This window comes from Euphorbia lathyris, chromosome 6 (genome assembly GCF_963576675.1).
Source record: "Euphorbia lathyris chromosome 6, ddEupLath1.1, whole genome shotgun sequence".
Classification (NCBI taxonomy): domain Eukaryota; kingdom Viridiplantae; phylum Streptophyta; class Magnoliopsida; order Malpighiales; family Euphorbiaceae; genus Euphorbia; species Euphorbia lathyris.
Genome location: NC_088915.1, coordinates 15,475,545 through 15,490,309, shown reverse-complemented (window position 1 = coordinate 15,490,309; position 14,765 = coordinate 15,475,545). Strand labels below are relative to the sequence as shown.

The 14,765-nt window shown below is 31.4% G+C and overlaps 1 long non-coding RNA gene across 1 annotated transcript; it reads left to right on the top strand.

The window, feature by feature from the left end:
* Positions 1 to 4,447: 4,447 nt before the first annotated feature.
* Positions 4,448 to 9,469, top strand: LOC136233271 (uncharacterized). Its single transcript, XR_010690763.1, has 2 exons — positions 4,448 to 4,727; positions 8,823 to 9,469. It is a non-coding gene; the product is annotated as an uncharacterized lncRNA (long non-coding RNA).
* Positions 9,470 to 14,765: the final 5,296 nt, after the last annotated feature.

Here is a 14,765-nt window from a genome sequence, read left to right as displayed (position 1 = left end):
ACTCTAAACTTTTACACAAATGAATAGACTTTGTAGTGTAAGAATTTTGCTTTGCTTCTGATGGAGAACTTTTGTATACGTTTGGTCAGCGTAACGGCTTTTTGCTCAAAGTTCTCTATGGAATGTGGATTCTGAATGCTCTATTTATAGAGAGCTATGAGAGCTTCTGGTTATTTCGAATTTCGAAATAACCGTTGGAGGGAAACGGCTACAAGTCGTTTTCACTGAGTCTGCCAGCAGTTCTCTTTAGCCAATCAGATTCCAGCGTCTTCTGTTCTTCGGTCAGTGTGACAGTATGTTCCTCCATTTTGGGTAATGTCAACCAGACAGCATGCTGTGTCTTCTGGTTTTTACTTAAAGAAGAAATACTTTGTCTGGAAGCTGTCTTATGGTCATCAGCTGTCTTGTACGTTTTGTCGAGACAGCTCAGCAGCTTCATACCGAAGTTGTCTTCGTGGATCTTCTCGATCCTTCTTTACTCAGCATGCGTCTCATTACTTAAACGGCAACGTTTTGAAGACACGCGGGCTGAGTGATTTTGGGTTTGTTTGACTTGGGCCTTGACTTCCATATAGGGCTTGAGCCTTATGATCTTTATGTCTTATGATAAATTATAAACTCAACATTGAACAAACACATTAGTAACAATAAGCCAAAGCATTTAAACTTAGTGTGTTGTAGAATATTTACTTTCACTTAATTAATTTTGTCAAATCAAAATCTTGTGGAAAGGTGTTTCAACAAAACCGGCTGTACACTTTAGTGGGAGGTCACCTGAAGTTCGTACGGTTTAGTGTGATAAAATTTTGGTTATACATCAAAGTGTGATTTGGGGTAAAAATTGTACACCACGTATGTAATTTACCCAATATAAAAGATATGACATGAGTTTTCTAATCACTCAATTTCTACTACTTTTTCTAATCATATTTACATTTAAGTCACTTAAGCTTTATATCATCATTCTTCATTTTGTTGTATATTTCCTTGTTTGATTTATCAGCAAATAAATCTGCGCAAAAAAAATGAATATCGGTACCAATTTTTATCTTTGGCAAACTCAACACGTCATCCATGACCTCTATAATAAAACAACTCGATCGTTCTCCAAACATTTCATACATTGCAATAGTTTTCTTTTCAATACTTACTTCTATACTTTCCTTTAATTCTCTCATAAAATTTGTAACTTTTACAGTACCATATTTCTTTCCTTTATCACCTTTCTTTTTCTTTGTTGCACTGTTTGTAAATGTCCTTGTTTTCTTTTGTTTACGCGTGCTCTGCTTAGTATCAATTCTATCAATATTTTCAAAGTTCACAATATCGTCACCAATATGAAAGCGCGAACCTCCAAAAACAGAATCTGGATTCATTATCATCATTTTTAAATGATCTTCGAAATTTTCTTATAAGTCATTGTTTTGCACCAAATTAATAACATTGTCATAAATCGGATCCTCCTCAGTATCATTAGGCAAAACTCCAGAAGATGGCGCATATGCATATTCACGAGTAGTCACAATGTCCATAAATAAGAGTTTATATTTTTCATAAACATCTTCCAATTTCTTTCTCGCATAATGGAGCAGAACTTGCATATTCCTAGACATTATAAGTGGAAATAAAATTATTCATAAATCAACTAATTAATTTAAATTTTATAATTGAAATAAATATCATCAAACTCAACTTACTTGTATATTTGCATTCCACCACTCATTAGAAGTAATTATTGTGCCTTTAATAATATCTCATTCTAATCCACTTTTTCCTTTAGATCATTCCATAATTTCCAATGGATTTTCATCCAAGCTCATTTATATCTCATATGATCTTTAGTAAACATGTGGCATGTAACTTTCATTTCATTTTCTACCCACGACTATCCTTTGTTACCCCATGCCCCCCTTGTTTTACCAAGATTAGTGCCCCAGACACAAGCATCAAGAAACGAATTAAATTCTGCATCACTCCATTTCTTTCTTGGAGCAGTGTCAATTTTTTTACCTCATGTTACCACCTATGAATAAATAAATATATATATTTATGCAATGACCCATAAATTAATTGGAAGGAGATACAAATAAGTATCCAAGTAATAAATAGAAAGAGATACAAATAAGCATCTCATTCATGGACCACCATAAATTACACATCTAGATAATTTATGTCCATCCATGAACAAAAACTATTCAATTAGAGTAATTAAAGGAAAATAAAAAGGATAATACATGTCTTACAAGATGATGTTGTCAGTATGGGTAAAATAAACCCCAAAGAATTATAAGAGCTGCCGTATAAACCAAAATGCAAAAATTAGGAAGGTTAAGAAAAGAATTATGACACATATGCATATTCACCAGTAGTCATAGTGTCTATAAATAAGATTTCATATTTTCATAAACATCTTGTCCAATTCTTTTCTCACATAATGGAGCATAACTTGCATTTTCCTAAACATTATACGTGGAAATAAAATTATTCATAAATTAACTAATTAATTTACATTTTATAATTGCAATAAATATCATCCAACTCAACTTACTTGTATATTTGCATTTCACTACTCATCAGAAGCAATTAATGTGTCTTTAATAGGATCACATCCTAATCTAGTCTATTTTTCCTTTAGATCGCTGTATAATTTCCAAAGGATTTTCATCCAATCTCATTTATGTCTCATCCAATCTTTAGTAAATATGTGGTCCATAGCCTCCATTTCATTTTCTACCAACGACCATCCTTTCTTACCCTATGCCCCCCATTTCTTTTACCAAGATTAGTGCCCAAAACACAGACGCCAAGAAACACATTAAATTTTACATCACTCCATTTCTTTCTTGAAGCAATGTCATTTTTTTTTGACTCATGTTACCACCTATGAATAAAAAAAAGATATATATGCAGTGACCCATAAACAAATTGGAAGAAGATACAAATAAGTATCCAAATAATAAATTGAAAGCTATATAAATAAGCGTCTCATTCATCCACAACCATAAATTACATCTAGAAAATTTATGTCCATCCATGAACAAAAACTAAAACAAAAACTATTCAATTAGATTATAAGTAAAGGATAATAGATGTCTTACAAGATGGTTGCTGCCATGGGTAAGAAAAACGCCAAAAAATTATAAGAGTTTCCATATAAACCAAAAAATTATAAGAGCTTCCATATAAAAGCATTATTTTAAGTAAAAATTTATATTCTTATATAACCAACCCGGAGTATTTTAATCCCACTTAATTATCCATACACAACACACCACATATCTTAATTTATTTTATAAGATATCAACATCTATTAAAAAGATACCTTATTTATATACTCTAGTCACGTTTCTTTTATTCGATATGAAATTTGATTCATACATACTTTCATAGGTATTTTGTGAGCCAGCTCATTATTCAGACTTTCTACCTTGGTAATCTGGCCCGACAGTTACGAAGTGAATAGGCAATTAATTACCATAGTTTGAATAATTGACTGGAAAAGAAAAATGAAAAAGTAAAGAAATTAACATTATCCAACCAAAAATTGCAGAGTTTTTTTTTCTATTTTATAATTTAGTCGCACTTAAATATCCATCTATAATTTAGTCTCATTTGATTTTCCATACACTACAAAAAAAAAATCTATTATGACACTTTTTAACAATGATTTTTGATAAGTGTCTCCATATTTTAAAATTTATCCACGCTTTTGTATTTGTGTCGGTTTTTATTGTCATTTAACAATACATTTTATTATATGTTGGCATTTTAAAAAATGTAAATACGCTTTCAAAAAAGGCATCGGTATTTTTTTAAAATTAAAGAGGGTTTTTAATTTGCATCTTCAAAAAGTGTCTTGGTATTTTTTATTTGAATATATTTTATTTTTTTTATCTCCGTATTTAAAATTCAATCACGCTTGTTAATTTGTGTTGCCTTTTATAATTATTTAATGACGCTTTTTAATTTTTTGTTGGAATTTTGAAAAATTTAACTACATATGTAAAAAAAAAATGTCAGTATCTTTTTAATAGTTATAAATGAGTTAAATTTTGTGTTGCTAATAAGTGTTAAGGCATTTTTTTTTATTGCGAAGGCACTTTTTAGTTTTGTCCTATAATATTTTTCAAATTAACCGAAACCCTCAACATTAGAGACAAAATTGCTCTTGATTGCACATTAGGATAAAATTGTATCATTTAGACGTTTAGCATAAAATTATTCATAACTGTCAACGTTATGAGTATATTTACACATTCACTAAAAAAAATTGTCTCAGATTATCTTTTAATTTTAAATAGGGATAAATTTAATTAATAGATATTAAATATATTCTTATATCCAATTATCTTTTAATTTAAAATAGAGAATTCCATCAGTGTTTAAAAATAAAAATAATAAAACATAAATATTTAATAGACATGGTTGGAGAAACAAAAAAAAATCAAGCGGGAAATTTTTTCATTCTTCCCCTTTCATTTTGCTTTTCTCTTTGCTAAATGTTTTTGTTTGCTCATCTCCTCTTTCTATCTCGATCAACCCTCAACCCTCTCTCTTTCTTTCATAATCTGTGTCCTAGCCCCTCGCTTACCCTTCTCTCTTTCTCTCTATTTTACCAGCCTCTCACCCTTCTCTATCCCCTTTCTATCTCGGACGGATTGTATGTTGGAAGCCAGTTGCTGTGTTCGGACCTATCAACCATCAAGCGCTAGATTTTGCTTCATAAGGTGAATTAACTTCTTAAATTTGAACGGGTTTGTTATGGGTTTGCTTTAATTTTGAATGGATATGGTGATTGCTCCTCTTAATATGATATTTTGGGTTTAATGTGGGAATGATAAAGAATATGAAAATGGTAAATATACTTGAATAATGACCTGAAAAATGGCTGGCATGTTGATTTTTTTGAGTTGGAGTGGAATTTGATTAGATTTAATGGCTTCTTGTGATTTTGAATTGATATTAGGGTTTTAGAAAAACTGATTTGCTTGAGTTCTTTCCTTATTATTCAGTTAAAATCAAAATTTATACGTTTTAAGAACTTGGGTTCTGCGTTTTTGTTATTCTTCACTTTGATATGGATTGTGGTTTTCATTAATGCGATATTCTTTGTTATTGGAGCTGGTAAATCTGTCGCATCAGTGATTTTAAACAGAGTTATTATGTTTGATTCAACTTCTTACACAAGTATTATTTAAATAAAGCTGGAGATTTTATCTTTCTAGTTGGGTTTAACGCTAAATGGATATATGAGTTGCAACTTGAGCATTTATGGGAAAACCATTTCACTTCATGCTAAATGTATTGGCCTAAGGGAGGACATAATTTGGCTTATGAAGAAGAACATGGGAAATATGTTAATTGAAATCGGTTGTCAATTAGTTTACTATGTTGTTATTCATGACAATTGCTCGAGTCTTTCCCCTTTTAGATCTATTATTTTAGATGTAAAAAGTTGTTTGTCATAGTTAGTTAATGCTTCTATTGTCTTTTGTTAGGAGAATTGCAAATATGAGTTTAAAAATTCTAGGACCTTTCTGCAAATTTTGCCTTTAATGACTATCACTATGATGTTTTTATCTTAGAGTTCTCTAAGGTGAAAATGAGCATTGGCAACTTAGAGGGAATAAAATCCAACATAGACAAAATTAATTGCTAAATTTTTTATTAGCCTAGCATTGTTATGACTAAAAGCAACTAGAATATAGTAAGTTGGGAAGTCATGTTAGAAACAAAGGTCAAAGTCCTGTTTTTAAAAGATTTTAAATCTTAAAGGACCTTTATGCATTTTAGGTTGTGAACTTTCATATGCATTCACACGGATCAGAACAACAAATTCATGTTTCTTACCATTGTTTTCATATCTTTCTATCCATGCTAGAACACTTAGTCCTTACCATTGCAAAATTTTCATGTTTAAAGGACCTAACTGAACTTATTATTTTCTAACACTCTTAACAACTGGTAATTTGCTCTATTTCTCTAATACCTTGGCATTTATAGTGTCATTTGGCTTTTACTTAGTTGATGTTACAATGTGTCTTTCAACATCCTTAGAAATTATGTGTTTGTTAATTCAATCACTCATGTAGTTCGAACTAATCTACTTTCCATGTGCTTCAGTGCTGTAACATGAAGGACTTGTCTCGGTACTGCTTTTCTTTGTGCTTGGTATATATTTTGGTTTCACTAAGCACTTCATCACTAGAGAACTAGATGGTGAGTTGTCAAGTAAGGGTGAACTTGTATTTTGTAGAAGCTGCAGTTTTTGTTCATTCGATATGTCATTAGAGGAATTCTTAATGTGCAGTACTACACATCTGCTTTTGTGCCACAGTGACTAGAAACTTCAATCTTGTGTCACAATTACATAAGCTTGATTCTTCCTTGTGTGAAAATGAATTGTGGCCGTCATAATGCTTAAAGGTCAAAATTAACATCTTTTACATTGACCTAAATTATATAGTCTAATTATTTTATTGTCGTGATTGAAATATTTCTTCTACTTTTGTGTAGCTCACTGAAAGCATTTTGCCTCTTTTATGTGGTCTTTTCCTTTCGTTACTCTCATCTTCTATATTTGTCATTTTCCTGGTCACTATGGATTGAGTATTAAAATTGCTGATTTTTGGTGTATATAGAAGTCTTAGAAAGAGGGGTTTAAGAAAATACCCAGTTACTACCTTTAAATGTTATTGCTTTGAATGTCATTTTTTCTATTACTGCCATCTTCCAGGTTAACATCCAGTCAGCTTGGTACCTTCTTCAATTTTCTGTTAGTGAAATTGTCATTTTAATATCTGATGTCCTTCCAATGACGTTTCCTTTTTTGTTTATTTGCTACTTATAAGATATATCTTAATGATAATTTCCATAAGTTTGAATTTTAAATTGTTGTTTATAATGTAATTTGAATCTTATGAAGATTGAAATCATTGAGGGGATGTTCTTCAGCGTGTCATTATTAGGGTTGTCAAAATGGATAAATGGATTGACTCAATTCATTTAATATATGAATTGATACAACTCGATTCATTTAATAAATGAGTTGGATGACCCATTTAATAAATCGGTGGATATGACACAACTCATTTATTAAATGAGTTATATGAATTGACTCATTTAACCCAATTAATTAAATCTAAGCAATTTTTGATTTAAATACAATGAAAATTAAAAATCAACATATTTAATTCATTTAACCCGATTAACTAAATATAATTAAAAATTTAAACAAAAAAAATGTAAAAACGGAAACAACATTAAAAAAAAGGATACGTTAAATGTGAACAATGACATAAGGGATGGTTCCTGGCAGTCGTGGGTGTTGGCACCTCGTGCCTTCTGCCACTGTCTCTAAACAGGAAAAGTAAAAAAAAAAAATATGAAAACATAAATAAAGGTTAAAAACACAAAAACTTGAAAAACGTTAAAAACACGAAAAACTTGAAAAATGTGGAAAACAGGAAAAAATGTAAATAAACACTGTTAAGACACGAAAAAAGTTGAAAAAATGTGGAAAACGTGAAAAAACATAAACAAACTATTAAAAACACGAAAACGTTACAAAAATAAAATGTGAAAAAATGTGAAAAACACGAAAAACATAAAAAAATGTGGAAAACACTAAAAAAGCGAAAAACACAAAAATCTGAAGAAAAAAATTAACTTTGAAAAAGCGAAAATGTGAAAAAATGCGTTTTAACGTTTTTTCACGTTTTTGTGTTTTTGGTGTTTTCATGTTTTTCATATTTTTCATGTTTTCATGCTTTTTTTTTGTGTGTGTTTGTTCACATTTTTACATTTTTGCATTTTTCGCGTTTTGTCACGTTTTTGTTTTTGTTGTGTTTTTTCGCGTTTTCACAATGTCTCACTTTCTTCCATTGTTCATTTTTTTCGTGTTTTCACATTTTCGTGTTTTGTATTTTTCGTGTTATTCACGTTTTTTTATTTTTCGTGTTTTGTTATGTTTTTGTGTTTTTTTGCGTTTTTGAGGATTCAGGTTTTTTTTTCATTTTTCGTTTTTTGTTTTTTGTTTTTCGTTTTTCACATTTTTGTGTTTTTCTCACGTTTTTTATTTTTCGTATTTTGTCACTTTTTCTTGTTATTCACTCTTTTCATTTTTTTTTAAATTAACCCTTAAATACATTAAGTTTCTAACTAATTTTCCTCTTTTTATTTTTTAGTTTTTTTCCATTTTTCTCGATTTTCCGTTTTTTCACGATTTATCATTTTTTCACAAATTATTAAATGAGCTAATTGAGTCAACCCAATTAACTCATGACCCAACCCATTTATTATATGAGTTAGATGGGTTGACTCGTTTATGACTCAACACATAAATGGGTCAACTCTAATTCGTTTAATTACGAGTTAAACGAGTCGTTAAATGAGTTATGATCCATTTTGACACCTCTAGTCATTATGTTCATATTGTTAATGTTGAAAAAAAGCCTTTGTTTTTTTATGATATATTGTCATCGAAACAGGTAATTGAGGAGTTCTGTATGATTAATTGAAGAGTTTTGCTTCTTGTGGAATTAATACATTATGATCAGCATTTCACTATTTACGAGGGTATAAGTGAAGATGACATTCAAAAGCAAATGGTATTTTGTCCTGATACTATCTTAAGGAACAAACCTTAATGATACAGACACCTGGTAGTGTGTTGGTATATATAGAGTTTAATATTTTAAGTGTAAATTTAATTCTTTGAGTGACTAACATATTACTAGGAATAATCAATTATGTTGAACTACCAAAATTTGTTTTGCTGAATTCATTATGTACTAACTAGCGACATCACTTTGATTTTCTAGTGGGTGCAGGGCCGATGCTTATGCTAAGGAGTTCGAAAGACAAATCTGTGAAAAGCTAGCTTCTATCGAGGCTTGAATTATGGCTGCCCTATAGATATGGAATTTCTTTTACAATAATTTTTACAGTTGGGTTCTTGTGATATGGGATGCCAATACCATATAGATGGCTTGATTGGCGCAGTGGCACACACCCACGTCTTTCAAGCAAGACTTTTTTTTTTTACTAGAAGGGCTGCTGATGCTATTTCAACAACAAATATACATGCTTAAGTTGCCTTATGGCTTGTAAGGCCATGGAAGAAGGTAAATTTTGGTGTTTTCAATTCATGGTATCTTATTGTATGTTATAGTTATGACACTTTTTGGCTGCCTGGAGATTGCTACTTCTAGGGCTGTAAATGAGTCGAGCCGCTTATGAGTGGCTCGGTGATCGGCTCGATAAAAGCTCGGCTCGATTTGTAAATGAGCCGCTCGTGAACACGATTTACTGGCTCGGTTCGTAAATGAGCCGAGCTTTAGCAGGCCAAAGCTCGACTCGAAAGCCCGCGAGCAGGCTCGATTAGAACATTTATGAACAAATTTTAGTTTTGTAGAAAACTATATAGTTTTGTGTTAGTTTACAAATATCTAAACTGAATATTATTTCATTTGCTTGTTAGAAATCTTAGATTTCATCATAATATTAGACAAACATAATTGCCCAGATGTTTGAATAAGATGATTTTCACAACTACTTAATAACTGTCAGAAGAGCGTACCTTGATCCATGACGATTACAATCGAGTTCTCCGGGAATCACGAGAATTGTGTTTCTCTCACTTAACCCTTTAGACTTTACAGATTTTCTAGATGGAGAGAAAATGACTTTTAGATAAGTTAGAGAGAGGACCAATTCTGATTATGTTCTATAAATATACCTTCCATCAAGGTATCTCTTCATCCATAAGGTACCTTTTCATTAATGAACCAATAGGATTCAACGTACCCTTTGGTTAATCAAACATTATGATTGATTGTACCCTTACGTGAACTGACCAATAGGATTTATTGTTTTATTTTATCAAACCATATAAGTATATAATATACTAGGACCATATTCTAACTTGATGTAAATTATGGAAAATCCAACATTCTCCCACTGATATTCAGATATATACATCGATCAACAATGTTTTCCTTAAATCCAAAAGATGTGATGGTATCATTGAACTTAAGATATCATTGTCGGGAAGCTTGTTTTAGCCCATATATTGACCTTTTAAGTTTACACACCATATTTTTCTTTCCTTCAACCACAAATCCTTCTGGTTGAACCATATAAACATCCTCATCTAAATTCCCATTTAAAAAAGCGGTTTTCACATCCATTTTTCTTTCCTTCAACCACAAATCCTTCTGGTTTTCACATCCATATAAACATCCTCATCTAAATTCCCTTTTTGAGTAAAACCTTTAACAACAAGTCTAGCCTTGTAACGTTTGATATTGCCTTTTGAGTCACGTTTAGTCTTAAAGACCCACCTACACCCAACTCGTTTACAACCTTCTAGCAATTCAATAACGTTGTGATCCATTGATTTCATCTCTTCGTTCATGGCATCTAACCACTTAGTAGAATTATTACTTTTTATAGCTTGTGAAAATGAAACTGGATCATTGTCGATTCCTTTATCAAATTCTGTCTCTTGCAGATAAACCACATAATCATCAGAAATAGCAAATCTCTTTTCCCTTACAGATCTCCTTAATGTAGTTTCTTGTGCTTCACTTATGATAGGTTCATTCATGGAAACTTTATTTAGTGGAGTTGGATCGTTAATTTGTTGTTCTTGTAATTCATTAACATGATCAACATGTATAGGAACAACAACTTGGGAGGAAGCTACAGGCAAGGGAACTTGCACTCTAACTTCTTGAATTTCCACATTTCGTGGTTCCAAACTCCCACTGACTTCACCATTCTCAATGAACCTAGCATTTCTTGTTTCAACAATTCTTGTACTATAGTTAGGACAATAGAATCTATACCCTTTAGATTTTTCTGGATAACCAATGAAAAAACCACTGATTGTTCTTGAATCCAATTTCTTTTCTTGTAGATTATAAATTCTTACTTTTGTTGGGCAACCCCAAACATGCAGGTGCCTTAAACTCGGTTTCCTTCATGTCCATAGTTCAAAAGGAGTCTTTGGAACTGCCTTACTAGGAACCCTATTTAATAAATATATAGCGGTTTTTAAAACATGCATCCACAATTTTTGGGTAAAGATGAATTACTTAACATACTTCTAACCATATCCATTAATGTACGATTACGCCTTTTTGCAACACCGTTTTGTTGCGGTGTTCCTGGCATTGTGTATTGAGCACAAATACCACGAATTTCTAGGAATTTAGCAAATGGACCAGGTGCTGTCCATTTTCATCACACCTTCCATAATATTCACCACTTCTATCAGATTTGATAATTTTCACCTTTTTATCTAGTTGCCTTTCAACCTCATTGATAAACACCTCAAGGATATCTATTGATTGAGATTTTTCATGCAATAAATAGATATATCCATAACGTGAAAAATCATCAATAAAAGTGATGAAATATCGTTCTCCACCAAAAGATGGAACATCAAAAGGCCCACAAATATCAGTGTGTATAATTTCAAGGAGCTGTGAACTTCTTGTGGCTGCTTTCTTAATTGTGTGTTTTGTGTGTTTTCCCTTAATACAATCCACACATATTCTAAGATCAGTAAAATCCAAATCAGGTAGGATTTCATTCTTTACTAATGCCTCCATTCTTGCTTTGGATATATGACCCAAACGTTTATGCCACAAGTTAGCAGACGATTCATTAATTAAACCACGTTTAGTTCCAATGTTTTGATGCAAGGTTAACAAAGTTTCGGCAAAATTAGAATCAAGATTTAATTTGTATAAGCCATCATAAAGAATACCAGAACCAATAAAGAGATTTTGTTTGAACAAACTAAAACAACTATTCCCAAATTTAAATGTATACCCAGAATTATCAAGTTTAGACAAAGAAATCAAATTACGAGAAATAGAAGGAACATAAAAGGTCTGAAAAAGATCTAAATGATGTCCAGTGTCTAAAATCAAACGGTAAGTGCCGATGGCTTCAACTGGAACTTTGGCCCGGTTTTCCATAAAGATGAGTTTTTCATTTAGGCTTATGGTTTGGGTTGAAAGGAATCCTTGCATCGTATTTGAAACATGAGTGGTACAACCAGAATCAATCCACCAAGTATTATAAGGAACTTCAGCTAAATTTGATTCGAAACATACTAAAGCCTTAGGCTTACCTTTCTTTTCGAACCAAGCCTTACGTTTCAAGCGGTCTTTTTGATAGTGTCCATGCTTTTTACAGAAATGACACACATCCTTGTTTGGTTCCTTTTTATGGATTTGGGCTGATGAATCATTCATCTTTGATAGTCCTTTCTTGCCCTTTCCATACTTCTTTCTTGGTTTCTTTCCTACTCCTTTTTTACCCATGAGATTAATTGAATGAATTCCTCGTTTCTTAAGCCTTGCCTCCTCTTGAATGAGCATACTTTGCAATTCATGCACATTCCATTTGTCCTTTAGAGTATTGTAGTTCATATGAAATGGACCATACTCGGAAGGTAAGGAATTAAGAATAAACGTTACTAGGAAATTTTCATTCACTTCCATTCCCATAGACTTCAGTCTTGTAGCAATATTAGACATTTCAATAGTATGCTGGTGCATGGTACGAGAACCATCAAACTTAATAGTGGTTAAAGTACCCATTAATGTCCCAGCAAAAGACTTATCAGCAGACTCAGACTGGGAACATTCTTCCACAAATTTCATAAATTCCCCAGCACTTTACATTAAGCTTAGTCTGTTAGATTTTTCCCATGCTTTATAGGTAGATCTCTGTTCGGCACTACTAGTAGCAGTAAGTGCATTAGGTGCATCAATTAAGAGTGCCAAATCAAGATCTAAAACACCAAGGTGAAACTGGATTTGTTCACACCATTCAGAGAAATTAAGCCCATTGAATTTAGTTACAGACGTTGCTTGCGAATGAAGAGAAACAGGAACACATGCTACAAATATATAAATAGACTCATCCATTAATGTCTTGAGTAAAATTTAATTTCAATAATAAAGATTCAGAATTTTATAGCATCATCAAATGTACATTGAAATTCTCCTTTGGGTAAAACAACAATATACAACAATGAAACAAAACATAATTAATGCTTAATTTAAATACACATAATTTGTAATTAATATACTTCAATTAGATATATTTATCATCTTTGGATATACTAAACATGTCTAATCAAGCATATCAATTAACACATAATGTCCATAAAATTATAAAATAACTAATCAACCTTTGGGCGATCCTAAAATACTTTATAATAATGAACGTCAATATACTCATGATAAAATATTTTGATATATCATAATATCATCTCAGTTATAAGCATCACGTACACATGAGTAATTGAAAATGTTTTAACGTGATATCTATGAAACCTTTCTAATTCGGCCACTTTGGTGACTAACAAATTATACATATTATAGATATCAAATTAAAAATAATAATATACGAATTGATATACATAAAGATGTAATATTTAGACACTTTGGTGACTAAAACCATTATTAAAACATTAAATTGTATAATAAAACTCGAATATGGCTACTTTCCTTTTGATGCAAGTATCTGGTTACTTTAATTTGAAAAAAAAAATATAATTTAGGATTGTCTTAATAAATACAATAGCCTTTCACAGATAAATATATCAAAAGACTATGGCCAATGAACATATAAATTAATTAAATTCAAAATTACCCTTGACAGATAACATATAAAACCGTCTTACTTCAAACTATTAATTTTAATTTTCATTATACTGTAAAAGGAAATAGTGTTAGCATGAATCAATTCTTGATTTTTGCTTGCGTAAGAGTGATCAGAAACTCCCAAAAGAAGAACAACAGTGAAAGACATTATTTTGATATCAGATGCAAACCTCAATGAATCTGTTAACAAACGAGTAACGCAGCGGATATAGAAAACATCTAATCATTAACGCATATAGAAATCAAACGAGTAACGCAGCGGATAAACATCTTAAATATAATTGGAAAATCATTTATTAAAAAAAAACAGGCTCTGATACCACATGTTAGAAATCTTAGATTTCATCGTAATATTAGACAAACATAATTGCCCAGATGTTTGAATAAGATGATTTTCACAAACACTTAATAACTGTCAGAAGAGCGTACCTTGATCCATGACGATTACAATCGAGTTCTCCGGGAATCACGAGAATTGTGTTTCTCTCACTTAACCCTTTAGACTTTATAGATTTTCTAGATGGAGAGAAAATGACTTTTAGATAAGTTAGAGAGAGGACCAATTCTGATTATGTTTTATAAATATACCTTCCATCAAGGTATCTCTTCATCCATAAGGTACCTTTTCATTAATGAACCAATAGGATTCAACGCACCCTTTGGTTAATCAAACATGATGATTGATCGTACCCTTACGTGAACTGACCAATAGGATTTATTGTTTTATTTTATCAAACCATATAAGTATATAATATACTAGGACCATATTCTAACTTGATGTAAATTATGGAAAATCCAACATTGCTATTAGATGAGTTCGTTCACAAACATAATAAATAAGTAATAGACGAACTATTTGTAAGCATCTTGTTTATTTATTCACGAACTTTGCTTGTGAGCTTGTTTATGTACACAACTAAAGAGTTATTTGCGAGCAAACTTCACAAATATAATTAACGATTTACTCACAAACAATTCATGGTTAGATAATTTTCGTAATCAACCAAGTCCAAAAGAGGATTTTGGACTCGAAACAAGCTCGAAGCTCGGCTCAGGCTCGAACTCGTTAATTTTATA